Source organism: Amblyomma americanum, chromosome 1, assembly GCF_052857255.1.
Source record: "Amblyomma americanum isolate KBUSLIRL-KWMA chromosome 1, ASM5285725v1, whole genome shotgun sequence".
NCBI lineage: Eukaryota > Metazoa > Arthropoda > Arachnida > Ixodida > Ixodidae > Amblyomma > Amblyomma americanum.
The window spans coordinates 127070561-127089383 of record NC_135497.1 but is presented as its reverse complement, the minus strand read 5'-3'; positions in this window follow the sequence as shown (position 1 = coordinate 127089383).

The following is an 18823-nucleotide window of genomic DNA, read 5'->3' as shown; positions in this document are numbered from 1 at the left end:
TGTCTGCACTGCTTTTACTTTGGTTTGGCTCGAACAGTGTTGCAACTTCGTAGTGGCAGCCAGTCGGATTTGTTAATCTGTCACTCCAGGAAGCTAAAAGAATATCTTGGCAAAAGTGGTCGTGACATGCACAGTCCTTGGCCAGTGAAGAAAGCATCTAGTCTTTGACATAACCAGTACAGTAAATTCTTGTTGAGAAAAACATATTATCCAGGAAAAAGTGTGATGCAAATTTCCTGATTCTGAAAAGTAACGATTGAATGGGGTGTGAAGACTTTTTTTGTCAATTTGATTTCATAAGAATGTCGATTGGCATTTTTTGGCTTAAGTTATTAACAGCTCCTTCTATTAGTGGTCGCAGAATTTGGTCTGAATTTATGTTGTCCTTAGAACAAGTAGGCCGCCGTGGTGGTTCAGTGGTTACGTCGCTCAGCTGCTGACCCAAAAGACGCGGGTTCGATCCCGGCCGCAGCGGTCAAATTTCGATGGAGGCCAAATTCTAGAGGCCCGTGTACTGTGCGATGTCAGTGCACGTTGAAGAATCCCAGGTGGTCGAAATTTCCGGAGTCCATCACTAGGGCGTCCCTCATAGCCCGAGTTGCTTTGGGACGTTAAACCCCCATAAACCAATCATATATGCTGCCTCCTGCCTTTTCAGACCAGAGGCTTGAAGAACCGGAGGAAGAACTCGGAAGGCTCAAGGAGTTCCACGCCAAAAACAAGCCCATTTTGATGCAAGTCGAGCGGCGGGAAGCTCTGTGGGCTCGCTTCCTCGAGTTTGAGAAGTGCGCCGCTGACCACTCCCGCCTCAACCACCGTGGTGGGTACCTTCTTGAAATGAGGGCGCGAAAGAGGCTCGAGACGGAGCTTCCTCGTGTGAGTTTTGCTCGGGGACGACCTCCTCCTCTTTTATCTCTCTGTTTAGGCTTTCCCGAATTTATGTTGGCAAACAAAATAAAGGACAGTATGGTTGGTTAAAGCTGCACTAGAAAAAGACTTCCACTCTCTCAAATTAAAGGGACAGGGCAGGCTTAAACTTCAAGGCATAGTTTCTGAAAGGGGGCATGTGCATTCATGCTCGTTGTTAAGAATATCTGTTGCAACAAGGACAAAACATGCTGGAGTGAACAGTACACTGCTAAATGTGCTATGCGTGCTGTGTTTAGTGTAAATTTTAGTCTCTGCCTTCAAAGGTGTGCCTTCAATAATTTGACCACTCATAGACTAATATGCTTCATGCATCTCAAATAGTTTCACTTCAACAGCTCGATTGCAGCATTTCTCATATGGTATGCTATATTGTCACAATTTGGCCACTCTTTCTCCTTTTTGCTTGATTTGGCATGTAATGGGAAATTGCATGCTTCATTTAGCTGATTGGTTGCAAATATATGCTGTTATCACTGGACGTGAGTGGAGATATGTGGTGCGTTTTTTCAAGCAGCTGCGAGAATGTTTTTATCAATGGAGCCCCTGAGCTGCTCAACAATTACATGGTCAGTTTGGCGGGAGAAGTCGCTCCAATTTTTGCAGAGTTCACATATGCACAAATGACGAAAACTACATTTGTGTGAAAAAGCGTTGTGTGGCGGCGCCCAAGCAAGCTCTTCCCTCCTCCTTCCAGCGATTGCACTGACGATAGCGCTGTGTTCCCAAGGCTGTACGCAAAGCCCCTCATGGATTTTGCAGAGTTTTCATGGCATTCGCTTCAAAATATTTTGTTTTTTTCATCAGATTTCAGACATTCTATTGGTGAACACCTACCGGATCGCCAGAATCCTATAGCTGTAGGCTTTATTGTGGCAATAATTTTACCGTTATGTATGGTTTGTTTTTGCATGGCGGCAATGGAAGAATTGATAAGTCTGAAGAATTTGTTGTTACTAGCGATATATCTTTATACCAGTTATCGTTTGTCATGAGCTTGAGTAAATGCACTGTTGTTGCTGATGACACTGTCGCTTTCTCGTTTCTTAGACCACTCGAGCAGAAAACAAGTGCGTAGTAGCGAGCCTCTCTTTTCTTTTCACTTGCACTACTTCCGTACCTTTCAGTGTTGCACCTTATATATGAAACGAAGTACAGTTAAAACTCGATTTAACGAAGTTGAGGGGAGCCGTGAATTATTTTGTTAAATCGAGAACTTCGTTAAATTGAGTGAGGCATTTCTTGGGCACATAATTCAGTACATTCGATTACAGTAAAACCTCGTTAAAACGTACCCGCTTAAACAGTACTTTCGTTTTAAAAGTAGTAAAGTCAAGTCCCCGACTGAGCACCCATTGAACATAATGCATTTTGCATCCGCATAAACCTTACCAGCTTATCGCGGTCGTATCGGTTAGCACGTACCATTTCCACTTTTCGTCGCACTCGCGTGTTACGTATTCACGCCGGTAGCACCGACCCAAAGGACGGTTCGGCTAGCGGCGCAACAATCTTCCCTAAATACCGCCGATGGGACGGCAAGCCACAAAGCTAATGACAAATTGGCGCCAAAGTTGGTAATCATACAACTAGCGCAATCTTTGGGGGTCCGTATGGTCATCGTCATGACCCCCCGCGCTACTTTCGAGTGGGTGGCGCCAACACCACGACCGGCGCCGCTAGCGTGTATGAAAAGAGACAACAAAAATTCTTACTCGACAAGAAAGGCCCGATGGGACTACAAATTTTATTTTCCGCCAAAGAAGTCGGTGATCTTTGCCTTCGTGCGCTTTGTGAGCAACGGCCGCACCGATTTCTCGTAGGTCTGAAGTGCGTCCAGCGCGTCTTTTGTCCCCTCGTGTGCGCCGGCAAAATGTCGCAGCAGATCGAGAGCATCCATCACCTGACCTGGTGTCGGCACGGGAGCTTCGGCACCTGCAGGGTCGTCGGCAGCGTCTTCAGCCGCCACTCCCTCCACGCTTCCTACAAGCCGCAACATATCGGCATCAGTCAAAACTTCCGTTGTGACTGCGTTTGCGTCGGCGTTCACGTAGTCTGAGAAACTTATGCCTGTGGGCACTTCATCCACTGAGCGAAGGTGTTCCCAGGCATCTTCATCCTCTTGCACGGCGCTCGCGCAGTCCGGACCAGCTTCGGCAGTTTCAGGGCCTAGTGTCCCGAAACCGGCAGTCCTGAAGCAGTTGACAATTATCGACGGCTAGACTGATGGAGGCCTAACAAGCTGAGCTTGACAAAGACGTGCGTTCAAAGGCACGGGGAAATCCGCACAAGAGCGAACACAGAGCACAACACACAAACACACAAAAAAAAACACGCGAATTGCAACAGCGCCATCTATGAAATGTGGCACGAAACTTTTTTACTGCAGGCGCCATCTTGTGAGCTCGACTCAAAATTAAAACTCGTTTTGCGCCGCGCAGTTTGAAAAAAGCGACGGGATGAAGATGCTCCGCGGTGTTACCGCTGACTCGCTATCAATAAATTTTGGGGTGCTGTCTACAAAATAGACCAAAAATAGACCAAAAATTAACACTTTTTCACCTTTATTTCTCGAAAAAAGGTTCGTTAAATCGGGACAGATCACGGAATCGGTTTCGTTATTTCGGGTTAGTCAAAGCATTGAACCCTATGGGCGTCTGAGGGGGAATTAGGATACCTTCGTTAAATCGAGATTTTCGTTAAATCGGGTTTCGTTAAATCGAGTTTTGACTGTATAGTCCCCATACGAACCAGCCCACTTCCATCGAAAAATTCTTGCCCGAGGTCGGGCATCTTCGAAGTCGCCGCTTGTGGAGGATCGCGCATGCTTGATCAGTTGTTGAGCTTGTTTCTCGGCTGTTGCATACAGTGCTGTTATTAGTGTCTTGGGTTTCTTGAGTTTTTTTTTTCTTTTTGTTCCAGCTTGAAGAAGAGATCAAGACGTATATCAGCAGGCACACTGGTCGGCAGGAACAGTTCCTAAGTGAATCGGCAATAGACTTCCTGGAGCACCTCTGCTCACCGCATGATGCCTACAATCTCGAGAAGGACAGAGAACGGCAGGAGAGGGTGAGAACCTTTTGAAAGAGTAAAGGGTGCCATGTATTCTAGTACAGATTAACACTCGGTGCCCGCCAAACAAAAAATTCTTTCGCTTTCGCTTTGCATCGCAGGCTAGGAATTCTAGATCTGTGTAGCCACTGTACGCCCTCACATTCACAGCGATGTTAGCATAGGTCTTCGGGGCACTGCCTCAGGTGACCCATGCGCACGTGCCATATGTCGCAACAGGTAGTGTTGCAGTCAATGTTCGACCTGTGATTAGTGTTTTAAAAGCAGCATTTACTCTTATAGGGTGTCTGCACTGCTTTTACTTTGGTTTGGCTCGAACAGTGTTGCAACTTCGTAGTGGCAGCCAGTCGGATTTGTTAATCTGTCACTCCAGGAAGCTAAAAGAATATCTTGGCAAAAGTGGTCGTGACATGCACAGTCCTTGGCCAGTGAAGAAAGCATCTAGTCTTTGACATAACCAGTACAGTAAATTCTTGTTGAGAAAAACATATTATCCAGGAAAAAGTGTGATGCAAATTTCCTGATTCTGAAAAGTAACGATTGAATGGGGTGTGAAGACTTTTTTTGTCAATTTGATTTCATAAGAATGTCGATTGGCATTTTTTGGCTTAAGTTATTAACAGCTCCTTCTATTAGTGGTCGCAGAATTTGGTCTGAATTTACGTTGTCCTTAGAACAAGTAGGCCGCCGTGGTGGTTCAGTGGTTACGTCGCTCAGCTGCTGACCCAAAAGACGCGGGTTCGATCCCGGCCGCAGCGGTCGAATTTCGATGGAGGCCAAATTCTAGAGGCCCGTGTACTGTGCGATGTCAGTGCACGTTGAAGAATCCCAGGTGGTCGAAATTTCCGGAGTCCATCACTAGGGCGTCCCTCATAGCCCGAGTTGCTTTGGGACGTTAAACCCTCATAAACCAATCATATATGCTGCCTCCTGCCTTTTCAGACCAGAGGCTTGAAGAACCGGAGGAAGAACTCGGAAGGCTCAAGGAGTTCCACGCCAAAAACAAGCCCATTTTGATGCAAGTCGAGCGGCGGGAAGCTCTGTGGGCTCGCTTCCTCGAGTTTGAGAAGTGCGCCGCTGACCACTCCCGCCTCAACCACCGTGGTGGGTACCTTCTTGAAATGAGGGCGCGAAAGAGGCTCGAGACGGAGCTTCCTTGTGTGAGTTTTGCTCGGGGACGACCTCCTCCTCTTTTATCTCTCTGTTTAGGCTTTCCCGAATTTATGTTGGCAAACAAAATAAAGGACAGTATGGTTGGTTAAAGCTGCACTAGAAAAAGACTTCCACTATCTCAAATTAAAGGGACAGGGCAGGCTTAAACTTCAAGGCATAGTTTCTGAAAGGGGGCATGTGCATTCATACTCGTTGTTAAGAATATCTGTTGCAACAAGGACAAAACATGCTGGAGTGAACAGTACACTGCTAAATGTGCTATGCGTGCTGTGTTTAGTGTAAATTTTAGTCTCTGCCTTCAAAGGTGTGCCTTCATTAATTTGACCACTCATAGACTAATATGCTTCATGCATCTCAAATAGTTTCACTTCAACAGCTCGATTGCAGCATTTCTCATATGGTATGCTATATTGTCACAATTTGGCCACTCTTTCTCCTTTTTGCTTGATTTGGCATGTAATGGGAAATTGCATGCTTCATTTAGCTGATTGGTTGCAAATATATGCTGTTATCACTGGACGTGAGTGGAGATATGTGGTGCGTTTTTTCAAGCAGCTGCGAGAATGTTTTTATCAATGGAGCCCCTGAGCTGCTCAACAATTACATGGTCAGTTTGGCGGGAGAAGTCGCTCCAATTTTTGCAGAGTTCACATATGCACAAATGACGAAAACTACATTTGTGTGAAAAAGCGTTGTGTGGCGGCGCCCAAGCAAGCTCTTCCCTCCTCCTTCCAGCGATTGCACTGACGATAGCGCTGTGTTCCCAAGGCTGTACGCAAAGCCCCTCATGGATTTTGCAGAGTTTTCATGGCATTCGCTTCAAAATATTTTGTTTTTTTCATCAGATTTCAGACATTCTATTGGTGAACACCTACCGGATCGCCAGAATCCTATAGCTGTAGGCTTTATTGTGGCAATAATTTTACCGTTATGTATGGTTTGTTTTTGCATGGCGGCAATGGAAGAATTGATAAGTCTGAAGAATTTGTTGTTACTAGCGATATATCTTTATACCAGTTATCGTTTGTCATGAGCTTGAGTAAATGCACTGTTGTTGCTGATGACACTGTCGCTTTCTCGTTTCTTAGACCACTCGAGCAGAAAACAAGTGCGTAGTAGCGAGCCTCTCTTTTCTTTTCACTTGCACTACTTCCGTACCTTTCAGTGTTGCACCTTATATATGAAACGAAGTACAGTTAAAACTCGATTTAACGAAGTTGAGGGGAGCCGTGAATTATTTCGTTAAATCGAGAACTTCGTTAAATTGAGTGAGGCATTTCTTGGGCACATAATTCAGTACATTCGATTACAGTAAAACCTCGTTAAAACGTACCCGCTTAAACAGTACTTTCGTTTTAAAAGTAGTAAAGTCAAGTCCCCGACTGAGCACCCATTGAACATAATGCATTTTGCATCCGCATAAACCTTACCAGCTTATCGCGGTCGTATCGGTTAGCACGTACCATTTCCACTTTTCGTCGCACTCGCGTGTTACGTATTCACGCCGGTAGCACCGACCCAAAGGACGGTTCGGCTAGCGGCGCAACAATCTTCCCTAAATACCGCCGATGGGACGGCAAGCCACAAAGCTAATGACAAATTGGCGCCAAAGTTGGTAATCATACAACTAGCGCAATCTTTGGGGGTCCGTATGGTCATCGTCATGACCCCCCGCGCTACTTTCGAGTGGGTGGCGCCAACACCACGACCGGCGCCGCTAGCGTGTATGAAAAGAGACAACAAAAATTCTTACTCGACAAGAAAGGCCCGAGGGGACTACAAATTTTATTTTCCGCCAAAGAAGTCGGTGATCTTTGCCTTTGTGCGCTTTGTGAGCAACGGCCGCACCGATTTCTCGTAGGTCTGAAGTGCGTCCAGCGCGTCTTCCGTCCCCTCGTGTGCGCCGGCAAAATGTCGCAGCAGATCGAGAGCATCCATCACCTGACCTGGTGTCGGCACGGGAGCTTCGGCACCTGCAGGGTCGTCGGCAGCGTCTTCAGCCGCCACTCCCTCCACGCTTCCTACAAGCCGCAACATATCGGCATCAGTCAAAACTTCCGTTGTGACTGCGTTTGCGTCGGCGTTCACGTAGTCTGAGAAACTTATGCCTGTGGGCACTTCATCCACTGAGCGAAGGTGTTCCCAGGCATCTTCATCCTCGTGCACGGCGCTCGCGCAGTCCGGACCAGCTTCGGCAGTTTCAGGGCCTAGTGTCCCGAAACCGGCAGTCCTGAAGCAGTTGACAATTATCGACGGCTAGACTGATGGAGGCCTAACAAGCTGAGCTTGACAAAGACGTGTGTTCAAAGGCACGGGGAAATCCGCACAAGAGCGAACACAGAGCACAACACACAAACACACAAAAAAAAACACGCGAATTGCAACAGCGCCATCTATGAAATGTGGCACGAAACTTTTTTACTGCAGGCGCCATCTTGTGAGCTCGACTCAAAATTAAAACTCGTTTTGCGCCGCGCAGTTTGAAAAAAGCGACGGGATGAAGATGCTCCGCGGTGTTACCGCTGACTCGCTATCAATAAATTTTGGGGTGCTGTCTACAAAATAGACCAAAAATAGACCAAAAATTAACACTTTTTCACCTTTATTTCTCGAAAAAAGGTTCGTTAAATCGGGACAGATCACGGAATCGGTTTCGTTATTTCGGGTTAGTCAAAGCATTGAACCCTATGGGCGTCTGAGGGGGAATTAGGATACCTTCGTTAAATCGAGATTTTCGTTAAATCGGGTTTCGTTAAATCGAGTTTTAACTGTATAGTCCCCATACGAACCAGCCCACTTCCATCGAAAAATTCTTGCCCGAGGTCGGGCATCTTCGAAGTCGCCGCTTGTGGAGGATCGCGCATGCTTGATCAGTTGTTGAGCTTGTTTCTCGGCTGTTGCATTCAGTGCTGTTATTAGTGTCTTGGGTTTCTTGAGTTTTTTTTTTCATTTTGTTCCAGCTTGAAGAAGAGATCAAGACGTATATCAGCAGGCACACTGGTCGGCAGGAACAGTTCCTAAGTGAATCGGCAATAGACTTCCTGGAGCACCTCTGCTCACCGCATGATGCCTACAATCTCGAGAAGGACAGAGAACGGCAGGAGAGGGTGAGAACCTTTTGAAAGAGTAAAGGGTGCCATGTATTCTAGTACAGATTAACACTCGGTGCCCGCCAAACAAAAAATTCTTTCGCTTTCGCTTTGCATCGCAGGCTAGGAATTCTAGATCTGTGTAGCCACTGTACGCCCTCACATTCACAGCGATGTTAGCATAGGTCTTCGGGGCACTGCCTCAGGTGACCCATGCGCACGTGCCATATGTCGCAACAGGTAGTGTTGCAGTCAATGTTCGACCTGTGATTAGTGTTTTAAAAGCAGCATTTACTCTTATAGGGTGTCTGCACTGCTTTTACTTTGGTTTGGCTCGAACAGTGTTGCAACTTCGTAGTGGCAGCCAGTCGGATTTGTTAATCTGTCACTCCAGGAAGCTAAAAGAATATCTTGGCAAAAGTGGTCGTGACATGCACAGTCCTTGGCCAGTGAAGAAAGCATCTAGTCTTTGACATAACCAGTACAGTAAATTCTTGTTGAGAAAAACATATTATCCAGGAAAAAGTGTGATGCAAATTTCCTGATTCTGAAAAGTAACGATTGAATGGGGTGTGAAGACTTTTTTTGTCAATTTGATTTCATAAGAATGTCGATTGGCATTTTTTGGCTTAAGTTATTAACAGCTCCTTCTATTAGTGGTCGCAGAATTTGGTCTGAATTTACGTTGTCCTTAGAACAAGTAGGCCGCCGTGGTGGTTCAGTGGTTACGTCGCTCAGCTGCTGACCCAAAAGACGCGGGTTCGATCCCGGCCGCAGCGGTCGAATTTCGATGGAGGCCAAATTCTAGAGGCCCGTGTACTGTGCGATGTCAGTGCACGTTGAAGAATCCCAGGTGGTCGAAATTTCCGGAGTCCATCACTAGGGCGTCCCTCATAGCCCGAGTTGCTTTGGGACGTTAAACCCCCATAAACCAATCATATATGCTGCCTCCTGCCTTTTCAGACCAGAGGCTTGAAGAACCGGAGGAAGAACTCGGAAGGCTCAAGGAGTTCCACGCCAAAAACAAGCCCATTTTGATGCAAGTCGAGCGGCGGGAAGCTCTGTGGGCTCGCTTCCTCGAGTTTGAGAAGTGCGCCGCTGACCACTCCCGCCTCAACCACCGTGGTGGGTGCCTTCTTGAAATGAGGGCGCGAAAGAGGCTCGAGACGGAGCTTCCTCGTGTGAGTTTTGCTCGGGGACGACCTCCTCCTCTTTTATCTCTCTGTTTAGGCTTTCCCGAATTTATGTTGGCAAACAAAATAAAGGACAGTATGGTTGGTTAAAGCTGCACTAGAAAAAGACTTCCACTATCTCAAATTAAAGGGACAGGGCAGGCTTAAACTTCAAGGTATAGTTTCTGAAAGGGGGCATGTGCATTCATACTCGTTGTTAAGAATATCTGTTGCAACAAGGACAAAACATGCTGGAGTGAACAGTACACTGCTAAATGTGCTATGCGTGCTGTGTTTAGTGTAAATTTTAGTCTCTGCCTTCAAAGGTGTGCCTTCATTAATTTGACCACTCATAGACTAATATGCTTCATGCATCTCAAATAGTTTCACTTCAACAGCTCGATTGCACCATTTCTCATATGGTATGCTATATTGTCACAATTTGGCCACTCTTTCTCCTTTTTGCTTGATTTGGCATGTAATGGGAAATTGCATGCTTCATTTAGCTGATTGGTTGCAAATATATGCTGTTATCACTGGACGTGAGTGGAGATATGTGGTGCGTTTTTTCAAGCAGCTGCGAGAATGTTTTTATCAATGGAGCCCCTGAGCTGCTCAACAATTACATGGTCAGTTTGGCGGGAGAAGTCGCTCCAATTTTTGCAGAGTTCACATATGCACAAATGACGAAAACTACATTTGTGTGAAAAAGCGTTGTGTGGCGGCGCCCAAGCAAGCTCTTCCCTCCTCCTTCCAGCGATTGCACTGACGATAGCGCTGTGTTCCCAAGGCTGTACGCAAAGCCCCTCATGGATTTTGCAGAGTTTTCATGGCATTCGCTTCAAAATGTTTTGTTTTTTTCATCAGATTTCAGACATTCTATTGGTGAACACCTATCGGATCGCCAGAATCGTATAGCTGTAGGCTTTATTGCGGCAATAATTTTATCGTTATGTATGGTTTGTTTTTGCATGGCGGCAATGGAAGAATTGATGCCTGAAGAATTTGTTCGTTACTAGCGATATATCTTTATACCAGTTATCGTTTGTCATGAGCTTGAGTAAATGCACTGTTGTTGCTGATGACACTGTCGCTTTCTCGTTTCTTAGACCACTCGAGCAGAAAACAAGTGCGTAGTAGCGAACCTCTCTTTTCTTTTCACTTGCACTACTTCCGTACCTTTCAGTGTTGCACCTTATATATGAAACGAAGTATAGTCCCCATACGAACCAGCCCACTTCCATCGAAAAATTCTTGCCCGAGGTCGGGCATCTTCGAAGTCGCCGCTTGTGGAGGATCGCGCATGCTTGATCAGTTGTTGAGCTTGTTTCTCGGCTGTTGCATTCAGTGCTGTTATAAGTGTCTTGGGTTTCTTGAGTTTTTTTTTTCTTTTTGTTCCAGCTTGAAGAAGAGATCAAGACGTATATCAGCAGGCACACTGGTCGGCAGGAACAGTTCCTAAGTGAATCGGCAATAGACTTCCTGGAGCACCTCTGCTCACCGCATGATGCCTACAATCTCGAGAAGGACAGAGAACGGCAGGAGAGGGTGAGAACCTTTTGAAAGAGTAAAGGGTGCCATGTATTCTAGTACAGATTAACACTCGGTGCCCGCCAAACAAAAAATTCTTTCGCTTTCGCTTTGCATCGCAGGCTAGGAATTCTAGATCTGTGTAGCCACTGTACGCCCTCACATTCACAGCGATGTTAGCATAGGTCTTCGGGGCACTGCCTCAGGTGACCCATGCGCACGTGCCATATGTCGCAACAGGTAGTGTTGCAGTCAATGTTCGACCTGTGATTAGTGTTTTAAAAGCAGCATTTACTCTTATAGGGTGTCTGCACTGCTTTTACTTTGGTTTGGCTCGAACAGTGTTGCAACTTCGTAGTGGCAGCCAGTCGGATTTGTTAATCTGTCACTCCAGGAAGCTAAAAGAATATCTTGGCAAAAGTGGTCGTGACATGCACAGTCCTTGGCCAGTGAAGAAAGCATCTAGTCTTTGACATAACCAGTACAGTAAATTCTTGTTGAGAAAAACATATTATCCAGGAAAAAGTGTGATGCAAATTTCCTGATTCTGAAAAGTAACGATTGAATGGGGTGTGAAGACTTTTTTTGTCAATTTGATTTCATAAGAATGTCGATTGGCATTTTTTGGCTTAAGTTATTAACAGCTCCTTCTATTAGTGGTCGCAGAATTTGGTCTGAATTTATGTTGTCCTTAGAACAAGTAGGCCGCCGTGGTGGTTCAGTGGTTACGTCGCTCAGCTGCTGACCCAAAAGACGCGGGTTCGATCCCGGCCGCAGCGGTCAAATTTCGATGGAGGCCAAATTCTAGAGGCCCGTGTACTGTGCGATGTCAGTGCACGTTGAAGAATCCCAGGTGGTCGAAATTTCCGGAGTCCATCACTAGGGCGTCCCTCATAGCCCGAGTTGCTTTGGGACGTTAAACCCCCATAAACCAATCATATATGCTGCCTCCTGCCTTTTCAGACCAGAGGCTTGAAGAACCGGAGGAAGAACTCGGAAGGCTCAAGGAGTTCCACGCCAAAAACAAGCCCATTTTGATGCAAGTCGAGCGGCGGGAAGCTCTGTGGGCTCGCTTCCTCGAGTTTGAGAAGTGCGCCGCTGACCACTCCCGCCTCAACCACCGTGGTGGGTACCTTCTTGAAATGAGGGCGCGAAAGAGGCTCGAGACGGAGCTTCCTCGTGTGAGTTTTGCTCGGGGACGACCTCCTCCTCTTTTATCTCTCTGTTTAGGCTTTCCCGAATTTATGTTGGCAAACAAAATAAAGGACAGTATGGTTGGTTAAAGCTGCACTAGAAAAAGACTTCCACTCTCTCAAATTAAAGGGACAGGGCAGGCTTAAACTTCAAGGCATAGTTTCTGAAAGGGGGCATGTGCATTCATACTCGTTGTTAAGAATATCTGTTGCAACAAGGACAAAACATGCTGGAGTGAACAGTACACTGCTAAATGTGCTATGCGTGCTGTGTTTAGTGTAAATTTTAGTCTCTGCCTTCAAAGGTGTGCCTTCATTAATTTGACCACTCATAGACTAATATGCTTCATGCATCTCAAATAGTTTCACTTCAACAGCTCGATTGCAGCATTTCTCATATGGTATGCTATATTGTCACAATTTGGCCACTCTTTCTCCTTTTTGCTTGATTTGGCATGTAATGGGAAATTGCATGCTTCATTTAGCTGATTGGTTGCAAATATATGCTGTTATCACTGGACGTGAGTGGAGATATGTGGTGCGTTTTTTCAAGCAGCTGCGAGAATGTTTTTATCAATGGAGCCCCTGAGCTGCTCAACAATTACATGGTCAGTTTGGCGGGAGAAGTCGCTCCAATTTTTGCAGAGTTCACATATGCACAAATGACGAAAACTACATTTGTGTGAAAAAGCGTTGTGTGGCGGCGCCCAAGCAAGCTCTTCCCTCCTCCTTCCAGCGATTGCACTGACGATAGCGCTGTGTTCCCAAGGCTGTACGCAAAGCCCCTCATGGATTTTGCAGAGTTTTCATGGCATTCGCTTCAAAATATTTTGTTTTTTTCATCAGATTTCAGACATTCTATTGGTGAACACCTACCGGATCGCCAGAATCCTATAGCTGTAGGCTTTATTGTGGCAATAATTTTACCGTTATGTATGGTTTGTTTTTGCATGGCGGCAATGGAAGAATTGATAAGTCTGAAGAATTTGTTGTTACTAGCGATATATCTTTATACCAGTTATCGTTTGTCATGAGCTTGAGTAAATGCACTGTTGTTGCTGATGACACTGTCGCTTTCTCGTTTCTTAGACCACTCGAGCAGAAAACAAGTGCGTAGTAGCGAGCCTCTCTTTTCTTTTCACTTGCACTACTTCCGTACCTTTCAGTGTTGCACCTTATATATGAAACGAAGTACAGTTAAAACTCGATTTAACGAAGTTGAGGGGAGCCGTGAATTATTTCGTTAAATCGAGAACTTCGTTAAATTGAGTGAGGCATTTCTTGGGCACATAATTCAGTACATTCGATTACAGTAACACCTCGTTAAAACGTACCCGCTTAAACAGTACTTTCGTTTTAAAAGTAGTAAAGTCAAGTCCCCGACTGAGCACCCATTGAACATAATGCATTTTGCATCCGCATAAACTTTACCAGCTTATCGCGGTCGTATCGGTTAGCACGTACCATTTCCACTTTTCGTCGCACTCGCGTGTTACGTATTCACGCCGGTAGCACCGACCCAAAGGACGGTTCGGCTAGCGGCGCAACAATCTTCCCTAAATACCGCCGATGGGACGGCAAGCCACAAAGCTAATGACAAATTGGCGCCAAAGTTGGTAATCATACAACTAGCGCAATCTTTGGGGGTCCGTATGGTCATCGTCATGACCCCCCGCGCTACTTTCGAGTGGGTGGCGCCAACACCACGACCGGCGCCGCTAGCGTGTATGAAAAGAGACAACAAAAATTCTTACTCGACAAGAAAGGCCCGAGGGGACTACAAATTTTATTTTCCGCCAAAGAAGTCGGTGATCTTTGCCTTCGTGCGCTTTGTGAGCAACGGCCGCACCGATTTCTCGTAGGTCTGAAGTGCGTCCAGCGCGTCTTCCGTCCCCTCGTGTGCGCCGGCAAAATGTCGCAGCAGATCGAGAGCATCCATCACCTGACCTGGTGTCGGCACGGGAGCTTCGGCACCTGCAGGGTCGTCGGCAGCGTCTTCAGCCGCCACTCCCTCCACGCTTCCTACAAGCCGCAAAATATCGGCATCAGTCAAAACTTCCGTTGTGACTGCGTTTGCGTCGGCGTTCACGTAGTCTGAGAAACTTATGCCTGTGGGCACTTCATCCACTGAGCGAAGGTGTTCCCAGGCATCTTCATCCTCGTGCACGGCGCTCGCGCAGTCCGGACCAGCTTCGGCAGTTTCAGGGCCTAGTGTCCCGAAACCGGCAGTCCTGAAGCAGTTGACAATTATCGACGGCTAGACTGATGGAGGCCTAACAAGCTGAGCTTGACAAAGACGTGCGTTCAAAGGCACGGGGAAATCCGCACAAGAGCGAACACAGAGCACAACACACAAACACAAAAAAAAAAACACGCGAATTGCAACAGCGCCATCTATGAAATGTGGCACGAAACTTTTTTACTGCAGGCGCCATCTTGTGAGCTCGACTCAAAATTAAAACTCGTTTTGCGCCGCGCAGTTTGAAAAAAGCGACGGGATGAAGATGCTCCGCGGTGTTACCGCTGACTCGCTATCAATAAATTTTGGGGTGCTGTCTACAAAATAGACCAAAAATAGACCAAAAATTAACACTTTTTCACCTTTATTTCTCGAAAAAAGGTTCGTTAAATCGGGACAGATCACGGAATCGGTTTCGTTATTTCGGGTTAGTCAAAGCATTGAACCCTATGGGCGTCTGAGGGGGAATTAGGATACCTTCGTTAAATCGAGATTTTCGTTAAATCGGGTTTCGTTAAATCGAGTTTTGACTGTATAGTCCCCATACGAACCAGCCCACTTCCATCGAAAAATTCTTGCCCGAGGTCGGGCATCTTCGAAGTCGCCGCTTGTGGAGGATCGCGCATGCTTGATCAGTTGTTGAGCTTGTTTCTCGGCTGTTGCATTCAGTGCTGTTATTAGTGTCTTGGGTTTCTTGAGTTTTTTTTTTTCTTTTTGTTCTAGCTTGAAGAAGAGATCAAGACGTATATCAGCAGGCACACTGGTCGGCAGGAACAGTTCCTAAGTGAATCGGCAATAGACTTCCTGGAGCACCTCTGCTCACCGCATGATGCCTACAATCTCGAGAAGGACAGAGAACGGCAGGAGAGGGTGAGAACCTTTTGAAAGAGTAAAGGGTGCCATGTATTCTAGTACAGATTAACACTCGGTGCCCGCCAAACAAAAAATTCTTTCGCTTTCGCTTTGCATCGCAGGCTAGGAATTCTAGATCTGTGTAGCCACTGTACGCCCTCACATTCACAGCGATGTTAGCATAGGTCTTCGGGGCACTGCCTCAGGTGACCCATGCGCACGTGCCATATGTCGCAACAGGTAGTGTTGCAGTCAATGTTCGACCTGTGATTAGTGTTTTAAAAGCAGCATTTACTCTTATAGGGTGTCTGCACTGCTTTTACTTTGGTTTGGCTCGAACAGTGTTGCAACTTCGTAGTGGCAGCCAGTCGGATTTGTTAATCTGTCACTCCAGGAAGCTAAAAGAATATCTTGGCAAAAGTGGTCGTGACATGCACAGTCCTTGGCCAGTGAAGAAAGCATCTAGTCTTTGACATAACCAGTACAGTAAATTCTTGTTGAGAAAAACATATTATCCAGGAAAAAGTGTGATGCAAATTTCCTGATTCTGAAAAGTAACGATTGAATGGGGTGTGAAGACTTTTTTTGTCAATTTGATTTCATAAGAATGTCGATTGGCATTTTTTGGCTTAAGTTATTAACAGCTCCTTCTATTAGTGGTCGCAGAATTTGGTCTGAATTTACGTTGTCCTTAGAACAAGTAGGCCGCCGTGGTGGTTCAGTGGTTACGTCGCTCAGCTGCTGACCCAAAAGACGCGGGTTCGATCCCGGCCGCAGCGGTCGAATTTCGATGGAGGCCAAATTCTAGAGGCCCGTGTACTGTGCGATGTCAGTGCACGTTGAAGAATCCCAGGTGGTCGAAATTTCCGGAGTCCATCACTAGGGCGTCCCTCATAGCCCGAGTTGCTTTGGGACGTTAAACCCCCATAAACCAATCATATATGCTGCCTCCTGCCTTTTCAGACCAGAGGCTTGAAGAACCGGAGGAAGAACTCGGAAGGCTCAAGGAGTTCCACGCCAAAAACAAGCCCATTTTGATGCAAGTCGAGCGGCGGGAAGCTCTGTGGGCTCGCTTCCTCGAGTTTGAGAAGTGCGCCGCTGACCACTCCCGCCTCAACCACCGTGGTGGGTGCCTTCTTGAAATGAGGGCGCGAAAGAGGCTCGAGACGGAGCTTCCTCGTGTGAGTTTTGCTCGGGGACGACCTCCTCCTCTTTTATCTCTCTGTTTAGGCTTTCCCGAATTTATGTTGGCAAACAAAATAAAGGACAGTATGGTTGGTTAAAGCTGCACTAGAAAAAGACTTCCACTATCTCAAATTAAAGGGACAGGGCAGGCTTAAACTTCAAGGTATAGTTTCTGAAAGGGGGCATGTGCATTCATACTCGTTGTTAAGAATATCTGTTGCAACAAGGACAAAACATGCTGGAGTGAACAGTACACTGCTAAATGTGCTATGCGTGCTGTGTTTAGTGTAAATTTTAGTCTCTGCCTTCAAAGGTGTGCCTTCATTAATTTGACCACTCATAGACTAATATGCTTCATGCATCTCAAATAGTTTCACTTCAACAGCTCGATTGCACCATTTCTCATATGGTATGCTATATTGTCACAATTTGGCCACTCTTTCTCCTTTTTGCTTGATTTGGCATGTAATGGGAAATTGCATGCTTCATTTAGCTGATTGGTTGCAAATATATGCTGTTATCACTGGACGTGAGTGGAGATATGTGGTGCGTTTTTTCAAGCAGCTGCGAGAATGTTTTTATCAATGGAGCCCCTGAGCTGCTCAACAATTACATGGTCAGTTTGGCGGGAGAAGTCGCTCCAATTTTTGCAGAGTTCACATATGCACAAATGACGAAAACTACATTTGTGTGAAAAAGCGTTGTGTGGCGGCGCCCAAGCAAGCTCTTCCCTCCTCCTTCCAGCGATTGCACTGACGATAGCGCTGTGTTCCCAAGGCTGTACGCAAAGCCCCTCATGGATTTTGCAGAGTTTTCATGGCATTCGCTTCAAAATGTTTTGTTTTTTTCATCAGATTTCAGACATTCTATTGGTGAACACCTATCGGATCGCCAGAATCGTATAGCTGTAGGCTTTATTGCGGCAATAATTTTATCGTTATGTATGGTTTGTTTTTGCATGGCGGCAATGGAAGAATTGATGCCTGAAGAATTTGTTCGTTACTAGCGATATATCTTTATACCAGTTATCGTTTGTCATGAGCTTGAGTAAATGCACTGTTGTTGCTGATGACACTGTCGCTTTCTCGTTTCTTAGACCACTCGAGCAGAAAACAAGTGCGTAGTAGCGAACCTCTCTTTTCTTTTCACTTGCACTACTTCCGTACCTTTCAGTGTTGCACCTTATATATGAAACGAAGTATAGTCCCCATACGAACCAGCCCACTTCCATCGAAAAATTCTTGCCCGAGGTCGGGCATCTTCGAAGTCGCCGCTTGTGGAGGATCGCGCATGCTTGATCAGTTGTTGAGCTTGTTTCTCGGCTGTTGCATTCAGTGCTGTTATAAGTGTCTTGGGTTTCTTGAGTTTTTTTTTTCTTTTTGTTCCAGCTTGAAGAAGAGATCAAGACGTATATCAGCAGGCACACTGGTCGGCAGGAACAGTTCCTAAGTGAATCGGCAATAGACTTCCTGGAGCACCTCTGCTCACCGCATGATGCCTACAATCTCGAGAAGGACAGAGAACGGCAGGAGAGGGTGAGAACCTTTTGAAAGAGTAAAGGGTGCCATGTATTCTAGTACAGATTAACACTCGGTGCCCGCCAAACAAAAAATTCTTTCGCTTTCGCTTTGCATCGCAGGCTAGGAATTCTAGATCTGTGTAGCCACTGTACGCCCTCACATTCACAGCGATGTTAGCATAGGTCTTCGGGGCACTGCCTCAGGTGACCCATGCGCACGTGCCATATGTCGCAACAGGTAGTGTTGCAGTCAATGTTCGACCTGTGATTAGTGTTTTAAAAGCAGCATTTACTCTTATAGGGTGTCTGCACTGCTTTTACTTTGGTTTGGCTCGAACAGTGTTGCAACTTCGTAGTGGCAGCCAGTCGGATTTGTTAATCTGTCACTCCAGGAAGCTAAAAGAATATCTTGGCAAAAGTGGTCGTGACATGCACAGTCCTTGGCCAGTGAAGAAAGCATCTAGTCTTTGACATAACCAGTACAGTAAATTCTTGTTGAGAAAAACATATTATCCAGGAAAAAGTGTGATGCAAATTTCCTGATTCTGAAAAGTAACGATTGAATGGGGTGTGAAGACTTTTTTTGTCAATTTGATTTCATAAGAATGTCGATTGGCATTTTTTGGCTTAAGTTATTAACAGCTCCTTCTATTAGTGGTCGCAGAATTTGGTCTGAATTTATGTTGTCCTTAGAACAAGTAGGCCGCCGTGGTGGTTCAGTGGTTACGTCGCTCAGCTGCTGACCCAAAAGACGCGGGTTCGATCCCGGCCGCAGCGGTCAAATTTCGATGGAGGCCAAATTCTAGAGGCCCGTGTACTGTGCGATGTCAGTGCACGTTGAAGAATCCCAGGTGGTCGAAATTTCCGGAGTC